At 34.8% G+C, this 23,034-nt stretch overlaps 1 long non-coding RNA gene across 1 annotated transcript; it reads right to left on the bottom strand.

The window, feature by feature from the left end:
• Positions 1-4,880: 4,880 nt before the first annotated feature.
• Positions 4,881-15,760, bottom strand: LOC132060198 (uncharacterized). Its single transcript, XR_009415896.1, has 3 exons — positions 15,462-15,760; positions 6,908-7,256; positions 4,881-5,883 (listed from the first exon to the last, which is right to left on the bottom strand). It is a non-coding gene; the product is annotated as an uncharacterized LOC132060198 (long non-coding RNA).
• Positions 15,761-23,034: the final 7,274 nt, after the last annotated feature.

Genomic DNA, 23,034 nt, shown 5'->3' with positions numbered 1-23,034 from the left:
ATATGCGTGAACTAACCATTGTCGGCCTATGATACCTACGAGCCTAGTGTTGTGCTCATACTACTCTTGCTACACTCCTTTCCGGAGTGTAGAGTTATTTTTGTGTGATGTTCGGAGTCTCACGACCGTTTCGAGGCATTCGTCAAAGACGTTTGGGTGAGCTATTGCAACCCGCAGTCTCTCCTTAGATTTCGTTGTTCTCTATCCTTAAACAAGTCGTATCCGGTTTGAGTCCGTTATTCTATTCAAATTGTAAACTTCTTATAATAAAAGTATTTAAGCATGTTGTATCAAATTGTAGTTGAGTCTAGACCATGATTTTGGGAATTTCTTATAATAAAAGTATTTATTCCGCATGTTGTTCGAACTTCAAATTTCGAAGTTAATCAGGCTTGATAAGTTTCAGATTTCAGACCTTCGAGTTGAAGTTTAAATAGCAGGCTTTAAAATTCAGCTTCGGTCAAAGCGCACGTATACATTCTCTAAACTACACTTAAACAATAATAAAGAGAATCCAAATATATGGTGCTACAACGTACCCAGAGGCGGATAAAGGATTTTTAGTTTGTGAGTTCCCAGCAAAGATACTTCGGAATAGAAAAATGAGCTTAATAAGTAAAAAAAAAAAAAAAAAACCACAGGAGGGGCTCAATCCTGCATCTCTAGCACGGATGTGTTCCGCCTAGTTACTTTTTGTCACTGAGGCAAGCATCCATATTGTTACTAAGTTCCTATCTAATTATTATTATACCTTGAATATATTTTTCAATACAATTAAAAGGTGCCGGAAAAAGTTATGGTTTCTCAGGAATCCCCACTAACCACTGTGGATCCACCCCTGAACGTACCTAGATTCCCAATAAAATAATGGCAACGAAAGAAAGAGAGAAACAAAAATTAAAAACCGCTACTTCATCATATGAAATTTAATTCATCATATGAAATTTAAGGAAATCATCTTATTACATGATGAGAATTACACAATATATTATAAGTACTATTCAGTTGATCGAGCAACAAATTAATACAAGGTTGCTGTATCACCAATTATTGAACAAATAAATACACTTAACTACTCAGAAAGAGTGCTAGTTACGTACAAAACGGAGAATGTATAAACGAAGAAAGCTTTCAATCGTTGTATGTATATTAACTAACTGCATCGACCTTTACTTTTTAGTACAGTGAAAAACAAACTAAATAAAAATCTTAAAATTGTTCATAAGCAACATAGCTTAACTTCGCTAGGAGAGAAAGCATTCGTTGTATGTGTATACTAACTAACAGCAATAGTGATCTTTATTTTTGCGGTACATTTAAAAAACAAACTAAATAAAGATCTTAAAATCATTCATAAGCAACAACTTAAGTTCGCTAGGAGAAAGAAAACTTTTATTTGTTGTATGTATATTAACTAACAACAACAATCTTTATTGTTTGGTATAGAGGGAAAAAAACAGACTATGTAAAGATCTTAAAATTGCTTAAAAGCAACACAACTTAGGTTCACTAGGAGAAGAAATCTCATGTCTTTAAATGCATTACTCCAGAATATCAAAGCGTCTTCATGGTTGTCTTTCATTTGCTAGAAAATCCGCAGACTGAAATTAGTGACATAACTATATGTAGTAGTTGAGGATTGGCAGTAGTTGAAACTAGTTAATGAGCTGCATTGAGATGGGAGAATGGGGTCCTCAAAAAACTATGTCACCCTACATGCATACTTTGTGTTATTATAAACATGCTACATAAGATTAGAAACTACAACCTAGCATTTGTTTTTGCAACCAAAAAAATATATTTCTAAAAAGAATGAACTAGTTTTAAAGTATTAAATTTATATTTATAACTAAAAAATATGTTATCACCATGAAATTAGTGAAAACAATACTATATAATGATCTAATTAATGAGTAACGTGAATAATGTGTTGATGAAAGGGCTGTGACGATCATAACCTTATATAACAACTTAAAATTAGTGACAAAATTATATGTGAACATCATATATTTTTGTTAGATATATTGCAAATGGTTACGATACAACATATGATCTATATTGAAATTGATGACATAATAACTACAACTGACCAATGTGAAATGTCCTGGTCTGTATTGCATCTGGTAAAATAACTATGCGACCAACTTGTAATATTGAGATTAATAGCGAATGACTTGTAATTCCTCATTGATATATTAAAATGACGTTATTGTTTTGTTAAATATTCGTTTAAATGCCAACACCGATAAGTTTCAAGAATTAACTCGTCAACCTTTAAGATAATTTCTTCAAAATCATAGGTTGCTTTCAAAAATCATAGTCGTTTCTAATAATTTGATAAATATTATATTAGATCTGAAATCACAACTTAAACATTAAATGTAATATCATGCCCAACGGGACTAAAAGAGTGCCTCTTCAGTTCCCAGTGCTAATTTTTTACACTCTTCACTACCGTCTGTTAGAATATGCACCTGGTTTAATGGTTATGTGTGACCCTCTGTAGTTCTTAGTGACTAAAATATGACTATCTATAGTTTTCGGTATCTATTTCTTACATTCTTCACTGCCGTCTATTAGAATATATACCAGGTCTAGTGGCTATGTGTGGCCCTCTTCAGTTCTTTGTGGCTAATTAAGTGTGATCCTCTTCAGCTCTCAGTGCATATAGAATATACACCTTTTCTAGTGGCTATCTGTTACTCCCTTCATTTCTTAGTGGCTAATTAAGTGTGACCCTCTTCAGTTCTTAGTGCATATATTTTACATTCTTCACTATCGTCTATTAGAATAAACACATGTTCTAGTGGCTAAAGTTTTGCCCTCTTCAGTTCTTAGTTGCTAAAGTGTAACTCTTCAGTTCTCAGTGCATATTAACATGGTAAAAGAGTGAAGACTTAACATAAAAAACACACACACACACAAAAAAAAAAACTAGCTAAGAAGAAGAAAAAATCGAAATTATGGGGATTGTGAGGAGGGGATCCAGGGTAAGGAAGGGTATTATTGTAGTTCTCGAGCATCTCTCCTAGAGTACGAGGGGTGCAATGAGAATCCTTTTAGTTCTCTTATGCTACCGCTTGTTCTCATTTTTTGTTGTCAAAGCAATATGATGGATATCACTGAAGTACTTACCCTCAAGTTGTAGCACAACTTTTCTTAGTGTAGTTATGTTAGCATTGGTTGTTGCTACATTTTATAACAACTATTTCTTCTAAGTTATGATAATATATATAGCCAATGCAACAGTTTAGTATAAACTATTGGATGCTCATAAATCTATTATAGATCTAAATTAAATTATTATAGTCTACTTCTGGTAGAGTCGTCTTCTTCCTTTTGAATGAATAGCTCCCATAATTTGATCCGAAATCATGTCAAACCTTAATCAAATTGCTTCAAATTTCAGACATGAACTCCCCTCAATGTTCCGATATTATTGAGATATCACTCACTCGTAACAGAGCTCGTTAGCGGTAATCAAAACCTTGAACAATCTCTTCTTCAACCCTGAAAGTTGTTGTACATCGATCTAAAACCATTTCAAACCTCAACGAAATTGCTTCAAATTTCAGATATGAATACTCCTTGATATTTTGGTTTCTTTGACATATGACTCACTCGAAATAGAGCTCGTTTGCAATAAATCGAGTTTTTAACTAGAGCTTCAAAGCTTTGTTAATAGCCGTCAATGGCTTCCAGCTCCTTCTTCACGTTTTTCAACGAATCAAAATGTATATTTACTTTAAGTTTAACTTTCAACAATGATTACACACATAGAACATGAAGGAATGGGAGAATTTGGGAGTAAAAGAAAGATTTTGGGGGAAGAAGAACATGGAAGAAGAAAGTGGAAAAGAAAGAGAAAGAATGTTGTATTTAAATCACTACAAGAAAAATGCTCAATAGCGAAGGGAAAACTGGTCCATTCGGTCCTTAAGGATGAGATGGAGTACCTGGTCATTAAAATGTTTTCACGACCAGTTTAAAACTGGTCCTTAAAACTCTTGTAGGGACCATATATCTGGTGCATAACTGAAGATGTTAACACTTACAGGCTGGTCCTTAATGATTGAGGGACCAGCCCTATTCCGGTCCATAAAGTACTTTAGGGACTAGATTTATGGCCGTTAAATGATGTCAATATGGCGCAGGGACTAAAGATTTAGCAACCAGATTTTCTGTTTTACTGGTTCCTAAATCATACACAATTTGCAGCTAGAAAAATATGATAATAACAAGATATAATATAAATATGATTCTGCTTTCATATATATATATATATATATAACAAAATTAATTACAAAAGTATCAACTTTTGACACCGTACATCAATGATGTAAGCTAGTTACAATATTGCGTACATAGCTCGTAGCAAAAAACCTATATAGTTAATGTCCCTAGATTGTAATATAAAATTTTCCAAACATTCCTAGCAAAATGATAGTCAATCTGTACGTCTTCAAAAATATGCTTCTCGTAAACTTCAATTTTCATAACCTGTAAAAGTATTTGAAATTTCATTTAGAAAAGACTACAAAAATCAATTGGAGAATTGGTTTAATGACAAACCAATACATCAAGTAAATGATAATGTACACTATATAGCTATTTAATGAGAAAAAAACAAATTCATAAAGTATATGACTATGTACTCTTCAAAATGAAGTATACATCCTGTCTTGATCTAATTGAAATTTCTTAAATTATACAAAAACGAAAAAAAGGAAAAGAGCAAGAGGCTTAAGACTAATTACTGAAGTTTCATTGAAGCTTTTCAAAATTGATGTGGAATAAGGAAGCAGCAGTTAAGTTCTGGTAATGTTGAACAAATGTTATCCCAAAGAAGAGATTTAGTGTCATTTCCTTAAGCTTTTCTTGCGGGTTCTTCACCTCATACAGTAATTTATCCTTCCTTGTGCTCTGTTTCAGCTTCTTACTAAAAGTATCCTCTATAATATGTTCATTTTTTCTTGTTATCTCAAGTGGCTCTATACTATTAAAATTGTAGCAGCAGCCAACTTTTGAGACCGATTTGCATAGGCTTTTCAGTTTCAAATTTAACAAGTTAAAGAAGATTGATAAGTAAAGATTGAAGAGTAGAAGGTTTTAACACCAATTCAATTGATTATGGCAACCTTGTGACTGCTCATGCTATCAAATGAAAGCTCAAATATAAGATTTTTAGTCCTGCTGCTAAGAGCATTTTTTTTATGAAGTTGTAGAGAGGCAATTTACAAAAGAAAAAAGTATGAGAGAGCATTGTTTGCCTCAATAAAATGTCTAAGTCTGCCAGCTAGAGAAGAAGAGAACTAACAAAAAATCTAAAAACTGTCCAGTGCACGGTTGCAAGATAAAATAAGATTCCAGCTACCAGACAATTTTAGCAGCACATCTCCATTCAAAATAAAATTTCAACAAGCACAAAATCTCCAAAAATCAGCTAACAGAATGTTAAACACATAACAGCAAGTACACAAGTAAATCTGCGCTTCAACATTTTTATTTGATTGTTAGAATTAGCACTTCAACATTTCATATATTTAAAATTAACATTATATTTAAGTTCTAAAAATTAACACAATAGATTTGAAATCATACTTGTTTCAACTATTTGGGTGTATTGCATAACTTGATCAATAGATGGAGAAAATGGATTATCAGTTTGTATATGTCCTTCCCCAAGAACCAATGAGTTTTTATTCGTTGTTCGCATTTCTTAAGCATAAGACATTGTAGAATTTGATCTTGTAATATTAGAAAGTGTTGGCATACCTTGACTAGAATAAAAAGCACTCTTATGTAAGGATCCCACCTTATTTCAAGACACCCCCAAAAAGCACATAGATCTAAGACCTCAGCCTCGTCCTTTCGCTATAGCACCTGGTGCAAGGAAATCACATTAGTGAAAAGTTTAAGAGAAAAGGCTCAAAATGGACCTCTATGTTATCCATTAGATATAACACCGTGTATAAGTACTCCTTTAAGTTTCTATTACTGGTGCACTTCTAGTCTTGCGTTAATTTTTTTGTATAGAACTAACGGTGGATTAAACTGCACACCTTCCCTATCTTTAAAATAGATTCCATATTGACTTTCTATCCTACTCTTCTTAAATAGCTTCGCACCACCTCAGATGCCAAAAAATCAGTTGTATAGGACAACTTTGCACCAACATACTACATCGGAAATGCAACACATACAGAGGTCTAGCTAAGTCATCCAAAAACATGCAAGCATCAATAAAATTCAACCAATTTTAGGAACAAAACTGCACCAAATCATGAGATCAAAATAGCAGCAGCACTACACCAGAATATTCACAAAAACAACAGTAATTTGGATACCTATAACATGCACAAAGACTTAATACTGTTTCAGCTCGACAAATATGAATAGCTATTAAAAACAAACATTTCATTCTCACCTAAAGTGCACCATATTTTACATATACCAAAACTGATCTAGAAATGCAATATTATATAAATGTCCATCTTTCAAAAAATTACGCTGCATCCCCAATGAAACTGTACCAGTAAGATATATGAGAGCCCAATATCAGGCGAGGAACCGCACCAAAAAGATATAGGTAAGACCATTTTACCTTTCGAAGAGTTATTGAACGAGATTGCTCGACTGGAGGTTCTGATTTAAGGGACTAGCTCATTAGCGGTAAAGTGCTTTTCCAACTAGAATTTAGAGCGAAAATGGAAAACTACATTGTATAGGTCACTTGAGTACGCCGTTAGTTCTACACGTAAATATTAATCCAGGACAAAAAGTGCACTGGTTATGGAAACTTAAAGTACAATTTGTGCAACTGGTTATATTTGAGGAACTACTTTGATTCAAACCATTAGCATTAAAATTTAGTTGTACAAATTAATAACATAATGAAAAACCATACCTGTTTCAAATGATTGGTTGTACTGCATAACTTTTTTTTCTTTTTTCTTTTCTGAAATGGAATGATTGGTTGTGCTGCATAACTTGATCAGTAGATAGAGAAGTTTGAATGGCATCTTGCATTCCTTGAGTAATAGACATGGTAGAATCTATTTTCCTAGTGTTTGAAAGTGGTGGCATACTTTGACTACACAAATACCACTCTGAAGGAAAGATCCAACCTCACTTCCAGATATACATAAAGAGCAAATAGAGTTAAGTCCTCTACCTCGTCCCTTCCCTATAGCACCTGGTGCAACAAATGCATATTTGGTAGTAGCTTTCAAAGTAGATGTCACCACATTTTCGGTCTTTGTGTTGGGATTTGTTTAAATATAATAATAATTATTATTTTTTAAATTTAAAAATTAGGTGAAAGGATGTGTCTTTTATTAAAGGGTGTGTTGGTTATTAAATATTTTTTTTTAATTTAAATCAATTCCACATTACTTTGCAGAATAACTTTTCTTTCTCTGCAAAGTAACTTTTCCTTCTTCTCAAAACCTTTTGCAAACACTCTTTCTTCTTCTATTCCAAAAGATCAAGTTCTAAGTTTTTACATTCCTATAGAATTTCTTCACTATTTGCTTAGTGCGTTTAAATTCAAAGGCTTGTCATATCCACTAAAACTATTTGTATAAATTCCATAGCAATCTTGTAGAGGAGAGGGAGCAAATATCATTTTTAGGAAAGCGTTTCATACATATTTCAAGCCTCCAATCCAGTGTTCTTCATATTTTCCAACAATCTAAAAACGATATTTTAATTTTTTTTTTTTTTTTTTTTGGTTTGGGGGCATTCATTTCTCTGGTGGCGTTGAAGTTTGGTTGTGTTTTGCAATCCGAAAAAATTTGTTTTCGTTGGGTAAATAACGGTAATCCTTGGGCTGTTTGTCTGGCAGAATAAAAGTTCGCAAAATTGTGGGTTTTCTTCTTTATAAAAAAATTGGTCACCGTAACCAGTGGTTTCATGATTTTATGGTTTTTGTTTTGATAGGGGTATTCGTTAGTGGTGTTCTATGGAATAGAAACCTAATTTTTTCTTTTGTCTTGGTTCCTTCTTTTTTGGTTCGTTGGGTTACGTTCCAAAATTTTTTTTGGTTCACTGTTTTGAAAACAGAAATTGATCCTCCATATTTTTTGGTTAGTTTTCCCTGGTTTTGATTTTTCCTTTAAGCAGTTTGGTTGTTCAGTCGAAATTCAATTTCTCTATTCGATTTCTTTTGGAGTTTATGGGTTTTCAGAAAATTATCGGTATGGTATTTGGTATTTCTATTTCTTATCATGGATTCCGACACTATCAAAATTATGAACCAAGATTTTGTCTGTCTTGATCGTTTTAATGGCGCCAATCTCACAAGATGGAGGGACAAATTGAAGTTTATGTTGACTGCTTTGAAGATTTTTTATGTGCTTGATTCAAGTCTTACTCCAATTCCTCCACCAAAGGATGATGATTCTGAAGAAATTAAGGCACAAATGAAAAAGAGGGAGAAAGATGAATTCATGTGTAGAGGTCACATTCTCAACACACTTTCTGATCGTCTTATTATGATCTCTATACTGTTGAACTTTCGGCAAAGAAAATCTAGAATGCTTTGGAATTCAAATACAAAGCCGAGGAGGAAGGTACCAAAAAGTTTCTTGTTTCTAAGTATTTTGAGTTCAAGTTTAAGGATGATATGCCTATTTTGGCACAAGTACATGAACTGCAAGTTATAGTAAATCAGTTGAGGGTTGCAGGAATTGAACTTCCTACATCTTTTCAAGTTGGAGAAATTATAACAAAATTGCCAACATCTTAGAAAGGATATAGGAAGAAAATTCTCCATGACTCTAAAGACTTTTCTTTGGAAGAAATTCAAAAGCACATTCGAATCGAAAAGGAATCGAGGGAGAGAGATAAGAATGAAAATTCTTATAATGGCAATAATAAAGCCAATGCTTTGACTAAGCCCTCAAACAAATCCAACAAAGAAAAGCAAAGCAAAGGAATTTCTCTTGGTCCTAAAAAAAAGATCAAAATAAATTCAAGAAGTCCAAACAAGGAGGTTGCTTTGTGTGTGGAAAACCTGGCCATTATGCTAGAGATTGGAGATTTAGAAAGAAAGATATATATATATATATCAACAAAAGAAAATGAAGAAATCATTGCTACTGTGAGCGAGATCTATGCCATAGTAGGCAAAGTTTCTGGTTGGTGGTATGATACATGTGTTGTTGTTCATGTTTGCTATGACAACTCCCTCTTTAAGACTTACAGAGAAGTTACTGATGAGCAAGAGGTTCAAATGGGAAACGAAGGAAGGTCTAAAGTTTTTGGCAATGGAAATGTCAAACTTGCATTTACTTCGGGCAAGATGGTTACTCTAACCAATGTCATACATGTTCCCGATATGAATCGAAATCTTGTTATGGGGTACTTTTGGCAAAAATCGGGTATTAAATCTGTAATTGAATCGGAAAAATTAATTTTATCCCAAAATGGTGTCTTTGTTGGAAAAGGCTATTCTACTGATGGAATGGTCAAGTGGTACAAGAAATCGATGATTTTATTATTAATAATAAGAATGATGCTTCTGTTTATATGTTGGATTCAATTTCGTTATGGCATTATAGATTAGCATATGTTGGCCTAAGTACTATGAAAAGAATGGTTAAAAGTGGATTAATTTCATGTGACTTAATGAATTTAAAAAATGTGAATTATGTGTTAAATCTAAATTGACTAAGAAGTCTTTTAAAAGTGTTGAAAGAAATACTGATTTATTAGATTTAATTCATTCTGATATATGCGAGTTAAATGGCATGCTAACAAGTGGAGGAAATCGATATTTCATAACTTTTATTGATGATAGTTCTAGATATACTTATGTATATTTGTTGAGACACAAAGATGAAGCTTTTAATACTTTTAAGAATTATAAGGCAGAAGTGGAAAATCAATTAGGAAAAAGAATTAAAGTCTTAAAAAGCGATAGAGGAAGAGAATATTTTTCTAGAGAATTTAATGTTTTTTGTGAAGAAAAATGGTGCTATTCATGAATGTTCTGCTCCTCGTACTCCTCAATAGAACGGTTTAGCAGAAAGAAGAAATAGAACTTATTTAGAAATGATTAATACGTTGTTACATTTTGAATTGCCATTTAATTTGTGGGGAGAAGCACTTCTTGCTACATGTCATATATTTAATAGGATTCCTATGAAGCAAAATCAGATTACTCCATAAGAATTATGGAAGGGAAGGAAGCCTAATATAGGATATTTTAAAGTGTGAGTGTGTCTTGCATATTGCAAAAATAATGATCCAAACCGGACCAAATTGGGTCCTAGAGGGATCAAGTGTGCATTTGTAGGTTATGCCTCAAATAGAAAAGCTTATCGACTTCTTAATTTAAAGTCAAATGTAATTATTGAATCTAGAAATGTAGTGTCACACCCCAACTTTTGATAGGGCATGATGGGCACCCGACCCTTACTTAGGGCCGAGCGAACCCGCTGGTTCTCGTTATACTCATAATCTTCGGGACTCTTAAATCATGAAATGAGTGCATAATGAAAGCTTTTCAAAAAAAACATGCTTTTCGTCTTTCTCAAATCAAGTAAAATCGTAAACATATGAAATTTGTATCATAATGTATAATGATACATCGGCTTACCGATGGAGCTACAAAACATGTTATATACGTGACTTTGTACGCAAAGTCTCTAACATAAATCAAGATACCATAACATAGATACTCCGACTCGGCAACACTCGGAAGGAAATGGAGCTCGCCCATCCGCTGGAACATCTTCTACTAATATCCCTACTCATCCGTATACACCGCGTGGCATGAAACGCGGCGTCCACAAGAAAAGGGACGTCGGTACGAATAATGTGCGAGTATGTAAGGCATGAATAACAACATAATATAGATACGGAAGGTAACATGGAATAAGAGAGATAACCTGTACATCTGGATGCCTCATAAGGCGGATGTCATGCATGCTCAGCTTTTAAAAAAAACATTTTTATACATATATATAGTACCATGCCCGGCCATTAAGGCTCGGTGTCATATAAATAGTATCATGCCCGGCCATTAAGGCTCGGTGTTATCATCGTTAGCCCGCGTCCGGGCCGCCCGCGTCCGGGGTAATATCATAACATGCCCCGCTTTGCAGTGGTGTGCACATCTACGTGCCATGCCCGGCCGACTATAGCGCGGCGCGGTGTGAGAAAATACATACATATATATAAAGCGTGCATGAGAGCCCAATCAAAAGCCACAACTATATCGGAGTGACGTAAGGTCGGTAGCCTCCGATTATATTATGGATCAATCATCATCATTTATCCCACCTTGAAGGAACAATTATTATAAGGTGAGATCAACAACAATGAATAAAATCGAGGCAATCATGGAATAAGCTCAATAATCTCATAATAGCATTAAAATCATAAGCTTTGGACTTTCTAGAATTAAGATCATCATCATCATGTTCATCATAGAAAACATCTCATCTTAAGTGTCATAAAAGCTTATAGAATCATAAATCTTTGACTCGGAAAATAGGGACATTTTGGAAAATATTTATGGATTATCAAGAAAAAAGTCATGCCTTTGAATCATGAACTCTATGAATCATGAATTTCTAGCTTTTGAGAATAAGAATATTCTTGGAAAACATTTATGGATTCACATAAAGGGATCATGGGATATTTGGAAAACACTTATTGGATTCATAAGAAAGGAATCATGCCTTTAGAAGAAAGGGACTAGCCTTAACATACCTTTGGAGCTTACTCTCCGACTTTCCAACTTGCTTCCTGTCGCACGATTTATTTAGGATCGTTCGTCATCTCATAATCTACATAGGCAACCATTCGTATTATCATTAGGCTCATTGTCACACTCTTATCTTAAGTCTCTAAATAAATTCCTTTTAAGGTCTCGAAATTGACAAACATCTCCCCTATTTATATGCCTAGCCCGAATTCTCAATACCAACAATCAACAATCAATAACAACAACGAAACAACAACAACCTCATTACTACCAAAATATTCCATCAAATACACCATATGATATTTTCTCCAACTCCTCCACAAACGAATTCACTACATAATTAGTCAATAAATTTATCTCCGTAAATAAGCCTTAAATGATACCAAAAGAGAAAGATTCATACCTTATTTCCGCTAATACCGCGATATCTTCAATACTTGCCTTAGTCCCAAGCCACAAATTCACCGCAACACAATATTATAAGCGTAACTATACGCCGGCGGAATCCGAATCCGGAGATTTTTACTTAACTCGCATTGAAATTTAGTGGAGGGAAGGTTGGAGAACTTTCTAGAATTGTTGGGAAATATTTTTGGGCTGTTTTCTTGGCTGAAAATGAGGGGTTAAACCCCTTTATATAGTTGCTCCGAGTCACCTTGATCTTGTTCACCGACTTTTGTAGTATTCGTTCATCCGCGGAAATTATTTCGACACCTAAAACTTTTATACACCGATCTCTTTATTTGCGTACTTGGATATGTCCAAAACTCCATACAATCTGTATAACTTATTCAACATCCCAAACTCAGCGAAACTTTTTTTTTTTTTTTTCCGATTCGTTTAACCTCCAACCTTCGCGGCACTTACTTATCACTTGTTGAACATAACATAAACACTTATAACTTCAAACATAATCCTGTCCTTTGAGCTTATGTGGCTAACCTATGATGCAACTTAACGCACGAGAATACGGGATGTAACATGTAGAATTTTTTTTGAATATCTTTTAACCTCGGGAAAAATATTTCAATCTTCATCAACTGATATAACATTAGAAGCAACATCTCAAAGGATTGTTGAGCAATCCAATTCACAAGAGGTTAATAAACAACCTAGTGAACAAAGGAGAAGCACCAGAGCTCGAAAGGCTAAAATACTTGGATCAGATGAGATTGGCTCTCAACGTATTTCTTTTAATCTTGTTGAAGGCAATAGAGATACAATTGTGAGTACAATTCCAATTATTCTTCAAGTGGAAGACGATCCTAAAACTTATAAAGAAGCTATGTCTTCTAGAGATGCAGCCTTTTGGAAAGATGCTATTAAAGATGAAATGGATTCAATAATTTCAAACCACATTTGGGAACTTGTTGATTTGCCTCCAACTTCTAAACCTATTGATTGTAAGTGGGTATTTCGAAGAAAGTACCATACTGATGGGACTTTGCATACCTACAAAGCTAGGTTAGTAGCTAAGGGTTTTCGACAAAAAGAAGGAATTGATTATTTTGATACATATGCCCCCCTAGCAAGAATAAATTCGATTAGAATTATGTTTGCTTTAGCATCTATTTACGATTTACATGTTCATCAGATTGATGTCAAAATGGCATTCTTAAATGGTGATCTCAATGAGAAGCTCTATATGGAACAACCTAAAGGGTTCGTTCTACGAGGAAATAAACATAAAGTCTGTAAGCTTGTCAAGTCTTTGTATGGACTAAAACAGGCCCCCAAACAATGGCATGAAAAATTTGATAGAGCAATTTTATCTTTTGGTTTTAGACATAATATAGCTGGTAAATGTGTTATACTAAAGTGTGTAGTAATAATTTTGGCTTAGTTTGTTTATATGTTGATGACATGTTAATCGTGAGCAATGATATAAATGAAGTTATAGAAATGAAGAGGTTTCTATCTTCCTCATTCAAGATGAAGGATCCTGGACAAGTTAATACCATATTGGGTATCAAGATTAAAAGAAATAGTGGGTGATCCATATTGAGTCAATCGCATTACATTGAAAAAGTGCTAAATAAATTTAGTCACTTAAACATAAAAGAGGTCAATACCCCATTTGATCCAAGCATCAAGTTAATTAAGAACGAAGGAAAAGTTGTGGCTCAACTTGAGTATGCAAGCGCTATTGGAAGTCTTATGTATGCTACACAATGTACAAGACAAGACATAGCATTTGCAGTTAGTAAATTAAGCAGATTTACTAGCAATCCGAGTATTTATCATTGGAAAGCCATTGAGCGAGTTCTCAGTTTTCTTAAAAAAACTAAAGGTTTGTGGATTCAATACTCAAAGTTTCCTGCTATTTTAGAAGGATATACTGACGCAAGTTGGATATCGAGTTTGGGAGACAACAAATCCACCACTGCTTGGGTGCTTACCTTGGAAGGAGGTGCAATTTCTTGGAAATCTAAGAAACAAACATGCATAACACATTCAACCATGGAATCAGAATTTGTTGTATTAGCAGAAGCAGGAAAAGAAGCTGAGTGGCTGGGGGATTTTCTTTTAGAAATTCCATTGATCTCAAAAAGTGTGAGTTCGATTTCTATTTACTGTGATAGTCAAGCTACTCTAGCTCGAGCATATAGCAACATATGCGATGGAAAGTCAAGACACATAGGTCTTCAACATGATTATGTGAGAAAATTAATTAATGATGGAATTATCTCTCTCACATTCATGAAGTCAAAAAGTAATTTGGCCGATCCATTTACTAAACCTCTTACAAGGGAGTTGGTGAAAACAACTTCGAGTTCAATTGGATTAAAACTCCTTAATTAGATCCACCAATAATGGAAACCCTACCCGACACTATTAAATCAATAATTATGGGTTCAAAGGGTAACAACAAGTTACTGATACGTGGATGTTTCAGTACTAAATTAAGAGATATACTAGTATTGGTTGTCACAGATTAGAGGGTTGAGTTCCTATACTCTTAATGAAGTTTAGTTCAAGGAACAAGTGTCTCAAATGTGACAAAGACGCTGAAAGAACTTCATCTATATGAACATAGAAGTGGTGCCGCTTCGATTGAGAGGTGGAGTTACTCTCATAAATATTCATGAATTTTGGATAGCACATGGCCATAAAAGTGCTAAGCATGTTGAGTGGAAAGCAGGAATGAAATGTTTATGTGTATAATGTCACCGATGTTATCACAAGGAATAACATGTTCAAAGCTATTATGCTACATGGGATTTCGATTTTGTCTTGTGACATTATACTAAGGTAATGTTCAAATCGAAAGATACATTACTTTATGCGTGAACATAACTTGATCTTCGTGTCCTAATTTTATATTTAAACAAGTCGGGGATTGTTGGGATGTGTTTAAATATAATAATTATTATTTTTTAAATTTAAAAATTAAGTGAAAGGATGTGTCTATTATTAAAGGATGTGTTGGTTATTAAATATTTTTTATTTAAATCAATTCAACGTTACTTTCTGAGAATAACTTTTCCTTCTTCTCAAACCTTCTGCAAATACTCTTTCTTCTCCTATTCCAAAAGATCAAGTTCTAAGTTTTTGCTTTCCAATAGAATTTCTTCACTATTTGCTTAGTGTAGAAATTCATAAGCTTGTCATATCAACTAAAACTATTTGTATAAATCCCATAGCAATCTCGCAGAGGAGAGTGAGCAAATATGGTTTTTAGGAAAGCATTTCGTACATGTTTCAAGCCTCCAATCCAGTGTTATTTATTCATATTTTCCAACACTTTGATGGTTTCATATTTAAAAAAGGAAAAAAAAAACTCTCAAATTTCATGTATTTCATCCTCATCCTCGCACTCTTCCACTTCATTATTATCTTTATCTTCACATTGCGAATTGGCTCACCCAAAACTTCTCCATGGTGGTACCAGAAGGTATAATTTTAAATTATTCCATATACTTTCAAATGTGTCTCCACTGTCTTGCGTGTTCCTAATGTTGTGTTATAACATTTGACATATGGACATCATATTTGATACAATTCTCCTATTCTTCTAAAAGCATAATCCAAAAAAATTTTGCACCATCGACTAAGCCTGTCAATTGGGCCGGGTCGGCCCGAGACCGGCCCACCTAACCCGGCCCATAACCAGCCCAGCCCCCCAACCCGATAAGAGGGTGGTGGGCTGGGCTAGCGAAAAAAATTTAGGGGGCTAGGCTGGACATGTCGTTTAGCCCGATAGCTCGGCCGACCAACAGCCCGGGTTCTGGCCTACCGGGGGCTCGGCCCTATCCACTTCGAATTATTTAAAAAAAAAAAAATTATTTAAGCGGTATATTTGTGTATATCTTATATATGTTAATGGTATATTTGTGTATATCTTGAATATGTTGTTGGAATGAAGACTCCCAACGGCTATTTAAGTGTTAAAAATTCTAAAAAAATTGAGAATGTGATACAAGACTACATAAGCAATTTAAAATAAAAGTTCAAACTTAAATTGATAACATTGCAAATTCAAAACATACAAACTTGAACGGTTAACTTATTACAAATGAAAAGTTCAAAACGCTAGCATCGATGGAGAAATTTAAAGAAGAGATAAACTTCAATTAAAGTTCAATTTTGTACCTTCTGTCCAAGTGCCTACGTAACGGACCGGTATCCCCAAAAACTGGTTCGAACTTATGGTGATATATTTGACCACAACGTTGACATTTAACATGTTCCTCGTCTACTCGCTCAAAATGCAACCACACCGGACTTGAAATTGATATTCGGACTGGAGGAGGAGGTGGAGGATTATCATTATCCATTAAATTTAAATTTTGAAATTTGAACTTGGAAGTTGGAAGAGAGAGAGAGAGAGAGAGAGAGAATTTAGGGAAAGAGGAGAGTAGAGAATTGTGAGACAATATGGAGAAGAATGAATGGTATTTATAGATTGAAAATAGGGCCAAAGTATAATTTAAGAAAGTTGATGGTTAAAATAAAGTTGACAACAACTAGATTTTAAAGTATCAAACTTAATAAATTTTAGTATTAGAATTTTTTTAAAAATAATTAAAATCCGGCCCGGCCCACTAACTAAAACCCGGCCCGGCCCACTTAGCCCACTATGTACCCCTACCCGGGTAGGGGGCTGGGCCGGACACCCCTTTCCCTCCTCCAACCCGGCCCCCAACCCGGCCCACTAACTATGGCCCGGCCCGGCCCCATGTGACCCGCATTTATATGGCCCGGCCCGGCCCACTTGACAGGCTTACTTGGTTTCGTCAAGTCAATTATCAACAAGTGACATCCAGTGCTTACTTGGTGCCATAACCTTGAATTAAATAAAAATCAGATTAAGTAAATGGATTAAAAAGTACTAAGGTGCACCTTACTTACCAAAAAGAAAGGTACTAAGCACATTACTTTTTATTAAACTTGCCGACTCATCTTTATGATTATAACTTCCTACGACATCACAAGAATTAAATAAGCTACTGACTAATATGCATACGTGTAACATACAATTGCTCAAGCATATGAGAAATTAAAACACATAAGACACTTTAAAGCTAACTCACTGAATTTTCTATCTTAACTTTAAAAAAAAAAAAAAAAAAAAAGTTATATGATACGCTAGTTATTATCCCACAATAACAAAAACTATAATGACTAAGGAGAACTAAAGCAACCTATTGGAAAGCACAAGAACATGGAAATAATATATTTCTTCAACATATAAAAAAATCAGACAGTACACTCTATTTATGCAGTGAAAAAATAATATTTGCACTCCATTAATAATAAAATTTTCAATCAAAAGAGGCCCTACAATATAATGACTTGAATCAAAATTGAGTCCATATTATGTCACGACCTATTTTTCCTAAGCCGTGCGGGCACTTACCTTCCTACCTCGGTAAGCGAACCCGCAACCCAATACAAGAATAAATTCATAAGGAATGAAATTAAATAACGGAATAGAATAAATACGCAAGTCTCACGATATATATATATATATAGGAGTAGTAGAAAGTGCGGAATGACAATGAACACCCCCAGGGTCCAGTCTGAATAATACAAGAGCATCTAAAGGGGAATAATACAATCTGAAATATTAATATATAAAGTGTCTATGTCTCTGAAATAAAGTAGGACATAAGATAGGAAGTTTTCAAGGCGGCGGATGGCCATGCTCGCCCCGAAAACTCGAGAATAGAGCTGAGGCGACTATCAGCCACGCATCGCAAAAGTGGATTTGACATGATATTCTGCATTCATAAAAGAATGAAGTAATTGTAGGTCAATACAAACAGTAGTACTGGTAGGCACCATCGACCGACTAAGCATAACTAACGCAACTCAGATAATAAAGTAGATAAGCAAGTAAACCAACAAGTATAAGACAGTATAATCAATCCCAAGTATCCGTCATCGCCTATGTGAAGCATCTAATCCCAAATAGGTCAAGTCTGAATATATCTAATCCAATCCAACATCACAATAAAATCACCAAGCATCTCGATCAAATCACAAAGCAATGCAATAATGGTATGAATGCAATGCAATGCCATGCAACTGAGGTGTACACATGAACTCCGGACGAAAATATCGACGTCTCGGTAGCACAACCGAGCATGATTCGCGAAGTCTAAGTGTCACCCGTCCCGGGTCTTTGCCCAACAGACAAACTGGACCCCGGATCTTTACCCACTGAGGGTTCTCACCAGCACCACCCTGGGGGACCAGCGGAGTCCATGCACTAACAACGATTCCGAGACTAACATCGGATATCGGCCATGCAACAACGATTCTGGAATTGATCATCGGACATCGGCCTCTCACATCACTCAAGTAAAAAAGTTTTATCAAATATCAATTTCACTCAATCAATGATTCCAGGATGAACATCGGACATCGGTCATCTCACATCACTCAAGTAAAAGAGTTTTATCAAGTATTAATTTCACTCAATCAATGATTCCAGGAAGAACCTCGGATATCGGCCATGCAATAATGGATCATGAAAATGAGAGTGCATGCAATGCATGGGTCAATATCGATAATCATGCTCAATATCACAAGTACCAACAATGGGCACGCCAACAATATATTCGAATCACGAATACCGACAGTGGGTATGCCAATAGTATACCCAAATCACAAGTACTAACAAAGGGTATACCAATAATATAATCGGATCACACATAACAACAGTGGGTATGCCAACAATACATTTGAGTACAGATACCAACAATGGGTATGCCAATTATATCATAGTCAAGATGATAAGACAGGATCCAATATCTACCAAGACTCATGGCATCAACCGACACAAAAGAAAAGTCAAATCACACATAACGGGGTGGCTAGCCCCAACACACAATAGGGCCCAACCTAAGGCAATATCCAACCCGACTTCATACCCGAAGGTTCACATGCAGTCTCCAACAATATAATCTAAATATGTGCTTTGCTATACGAAATCTCACCAAAGGTAAGTCATAACCTACCTGGATAGCCGAACCGCAACACCAACAACCAACAACTCTAACCGAAAATTAGATTAGAAATCCTAAAGAATGATACTAATATTGACTAAAATTGGGTCGAGAAATTCGGAACCAAAATACCAAATTAACAATTAGGCAATCATAATCCAACCACTAATTGTTGATTCAACTCAAGAATTTATCCTAATTTCTGATTTAAAGCCAAACCCCCGAATTAGGTATAAACCCTAACTCTTTGATCCCAAAATTCAACATTAGAAATGGAAGATATATGATTAATAAACTTAGATTCATCAAAATCTAACATAAATATCATCAATTTTTCATTACCAAGCCTAGAGAAAGTGTTTATCAAAACCCTCTTCCAACTTCCATCACTAAGGAGTTATTAGGAAGGGGGAAATCTAGGATGACTATGATATAAGGAAGAGTAAAGGATTAAGCAAGGTTTCTCTCCAAGAATCTCCTCCAAATACCTCTAAGAACAGTTCCCTCAAGCTCAAATTTCGGAATGAGAAATAATGAGGGTCTAAGGGCTTTTAACACTTCACTAATTTTACAAATAGCCCGTCACCCCCTTTAGCGGCAGTTGGACCGCCCCTGCGGTGCCGCTTCAGCTGCCATACGACCGCTTCAGCGGTCAAGGCTAAAATGCCTTGGCTGTTACAGCAACAGGATTACCGCTCCAACGGTACCGTTGCCGCAGTGTTGGTGTCGCCGAAACGGGCACCAGACACCAGAAAAACTCCCCAAGTTTCACAATTTGATCCCATTTTCTGACTAATTCCCGAGGCCATCTGCTCACATACCATACATATGGACACATATAAAAACACGCTACGAACGCACCCGTGGCCTCGAAATTCCCATCGGAGGTCTCATTGACCGAGTCAACCCCCGATGCCTTAATTTCAATTTCCCAACCCAAGTCCCAAAATGCATCCGAGTGCACTGGAACCGAACCAAATACACCCCCCACTTCTAAACGACCCTCCGGACCTCTCGGAATCGACGGAATTTCGAAAAAGGTTAATTAGTTCACCCAAAAGTCAACTTTGGGTCAAATATTTTTCACTTTAAGCCTATATTTTACAAAAGTTGTCCGAATCCAGTCTATACACCTCGGGGAGTGAGCCAACGGTCCCCTCGGGTCAAAATTGAGCTAATCACTGCTCAGGAAAGGACGAAAATGCCGAAAAGACTATAACGACCAAATGGGTCGTTACATATTATAATGCTTGAACTGAAGTAATGTTTTGGCCTAACACAACAGACAGACACACAAATATATTTTGTGACTTCACTAAAATCTATGTATAATATATAGCTAGGCATAGACAAGGTGATATGGCACCTCTCTATGGCCTCCATTCCTATTTATCTTTTTTTCTCAAATTTTTGGTGTTTTCTCAATTTTTCTTATTTATGTGCATGTTAAAAAAATAAAAAAAAAACAACTCAAAATCACTCATTAAACTCTCTTAATTATGTTAAATGTGCTATGCTAATTAGCTTAGTTTTTCAGTTACGTTATCTATGTTTTTTTTTTATCCTGAGTGAATTAGTTCATGGAATTTGCGACCTCTTTGTATTCTAGGCATTAAATAGAAAAACCCACGTCTAAGACCAATTGTTAAGTTTTTCTTTTTTGTTATTTAAAGAGAATGAGCTATCTTATGTCCCAAAAGTGCACCAAATCTACGAGTTCTCAATATGTTATTCTCACGTCATCTTCACACCTTATTCACGCATGGTAAGAATTTCCTTTACCTTTCTTTCCTATTTTTTTCTTTCCTTATTCAAGTTTATATGCGATTTTTAATTATCTGCTTTTGATATTTTTCTTTGTATGTGTTTCTTAATTATCTTATGTTGTCGATATGAAAAGTTCTTATATGTAAGGCACTTTTGTTATACAAACTTGCCATTTAGTTGGATCTATTGTTTTGACATTTATTTATTTCGGCAGGAAAGATAAAGATTTGGTGATTTGTGCTTAATGCATTCTTTACCTTTTAGTAGTTAAAGGAGAACGAAATAAAGATTATGTGATCTCATGTGTCAAGGACTCAGTGGAGATGATTCTTTTTGTATGCCAAATTGAATGAATGTATTGCAAGTAAATTTTGGTGGTGTCCATTCCAATGAAGTGATTCTAGATGTGGATTTTGTATATTATAATTCTGCTAACTACATCTCTCGTTTTCTGGTTTACATCTTTGTTATTGAAGTTTTCTTTATTTTTTACTTTTCACAGGGCTCAAAGTTGGCCCTTTAATTTTTTATATGTGGTGTTTGATGCACGCGACATAGAATATCTTTGATACTCAAGTTGCATCATAAAGACGCGATTACTAAATTATATTTATTGTTGAAAATTGGGATATTTCGACTAAGAGTATCCCTATAGTTGAAAAAAAGATGGACTAAATGTTGCTACCGCTCAAGAAAAAAAGGGAAAATACTCTTAAAAATAATTTGATTAGAGCAAGTCAACTTTTCATTTACCTATTTTAAATTTTCATCAACTTAATCTTATTTAAGGTTGTGCAACTTTGGTTCCAATTTCATATCATTGTAATGTCTTATGTTCTGTAAGTATTTATGTTCATGTTTTCGCTTTCACTTCAGAGTAGATGATTCTCCTAGAAATTTTTAATTTTTTTTACGAGGTTTTGTTGTAAGTCTCTTTTTTGTTTGAAAAAATAATTTTTTAATGTTATAGTATTAGAAAAAAAAATTCGTAAATTCAATGCAGGTTTTCGTGATCGCGCGAACTGCGGACAAGTTCACTAGTGAAAGACTAAAGTATAACTACACAAGAAAGCTACAAAATTACATTACAAAACTAGGTAAACCAAATCCCTGAGGGCCAACTTTATAAAACTTCCGTTGTAAATCTTTTCTGACAATAAAACAGCAAAAACACCACATTTACAACTAAAAAACTCCCTGAATCCCAATTTTAGAACACTTCCAATAAAATGAACCTTTTCTTCCTTCAGACATCATTACTAAAAAAATACTAAAAATAAGTGTAAATTGCTAAATAACAGAAGAAATATATTACTACAAATGAAGCTTTTCAAAGTAGCACCCATATTTTACAAAAGAAACTGGCATATTAGCAGAACATGAAGAAAACTGATAGAGTACTATCTTTTTTTCATTCAAGGAATAAAGTAATGAAAAATCAAAGTAAGAGGTGGGCTAAAAACATAATAAAAAAGCACCAACCAACTTAGATAGCTTAATGGAAGTAAAACTATGCACTCAAAGAATCAACCCACAAAATTGTTCTCTAATGATTCATCTTAGAGTGTAAAACTTGGGGGAAAAAAACACAAAAAGGGATATTAGGCATCCGCATTTTTAAATCTGCAAGTATTCGACACTCTCATATCCCCTTGTTAAAGATCCTAAATAATAGCTGATTTTTTATACACACGCCGAGAAACGCAAACATCGACAACGAAGATCTTCAACAAGCGAGTCCGTTACTCCAGAAGAGTTGATTAACGCAAATCGCACAGACAAAATCCTACAATGGACACTCAAGTTTCTCCTCCTTAACCTATGAGCCCTAGTTTTAAACCCAATACTCTCAATTTAATCCCTCACATAACAACAATCGGTACTCTAAGCAACCTAATAGCATAGCATACTGGGAAATAATGATCCCGCCCAGGAATTATATTCACGTTAGAATAGCAAGAACAAGAGAATAACAATGACACCAAATCTTTTAACGGGAGTAAAATACAATACATGAGAGGAGCAATACAATGCCATTATAGTGAGAAATATTACAACTTGGTAGTCTCAAAAGACTATACCACACTCAAAGAAAAT

This window comes from Lycium ferocissimum, chromosome 6 (assembly GCF_029784015.1).
Source record: "Lycium ferocissimum isolate CSIRO_LF1 chromosome 6, AGI_CSIRO_Lferr_CH_V1, whole genome shotgun sequence".
Classification (NCBI taxonomy): domain Eukaryota; kingdom Viridiplantae; phylum Streptophyta; class Magnoliopsida; order Solanales; family Solanaceae; genus Lycium; species Lycium ferocissimum.
The sequence above is the reverse complement of the archived record's forward strand: the minus strand, read 5'-3'. Positions and strand labels throughout refer to the sequence as shown.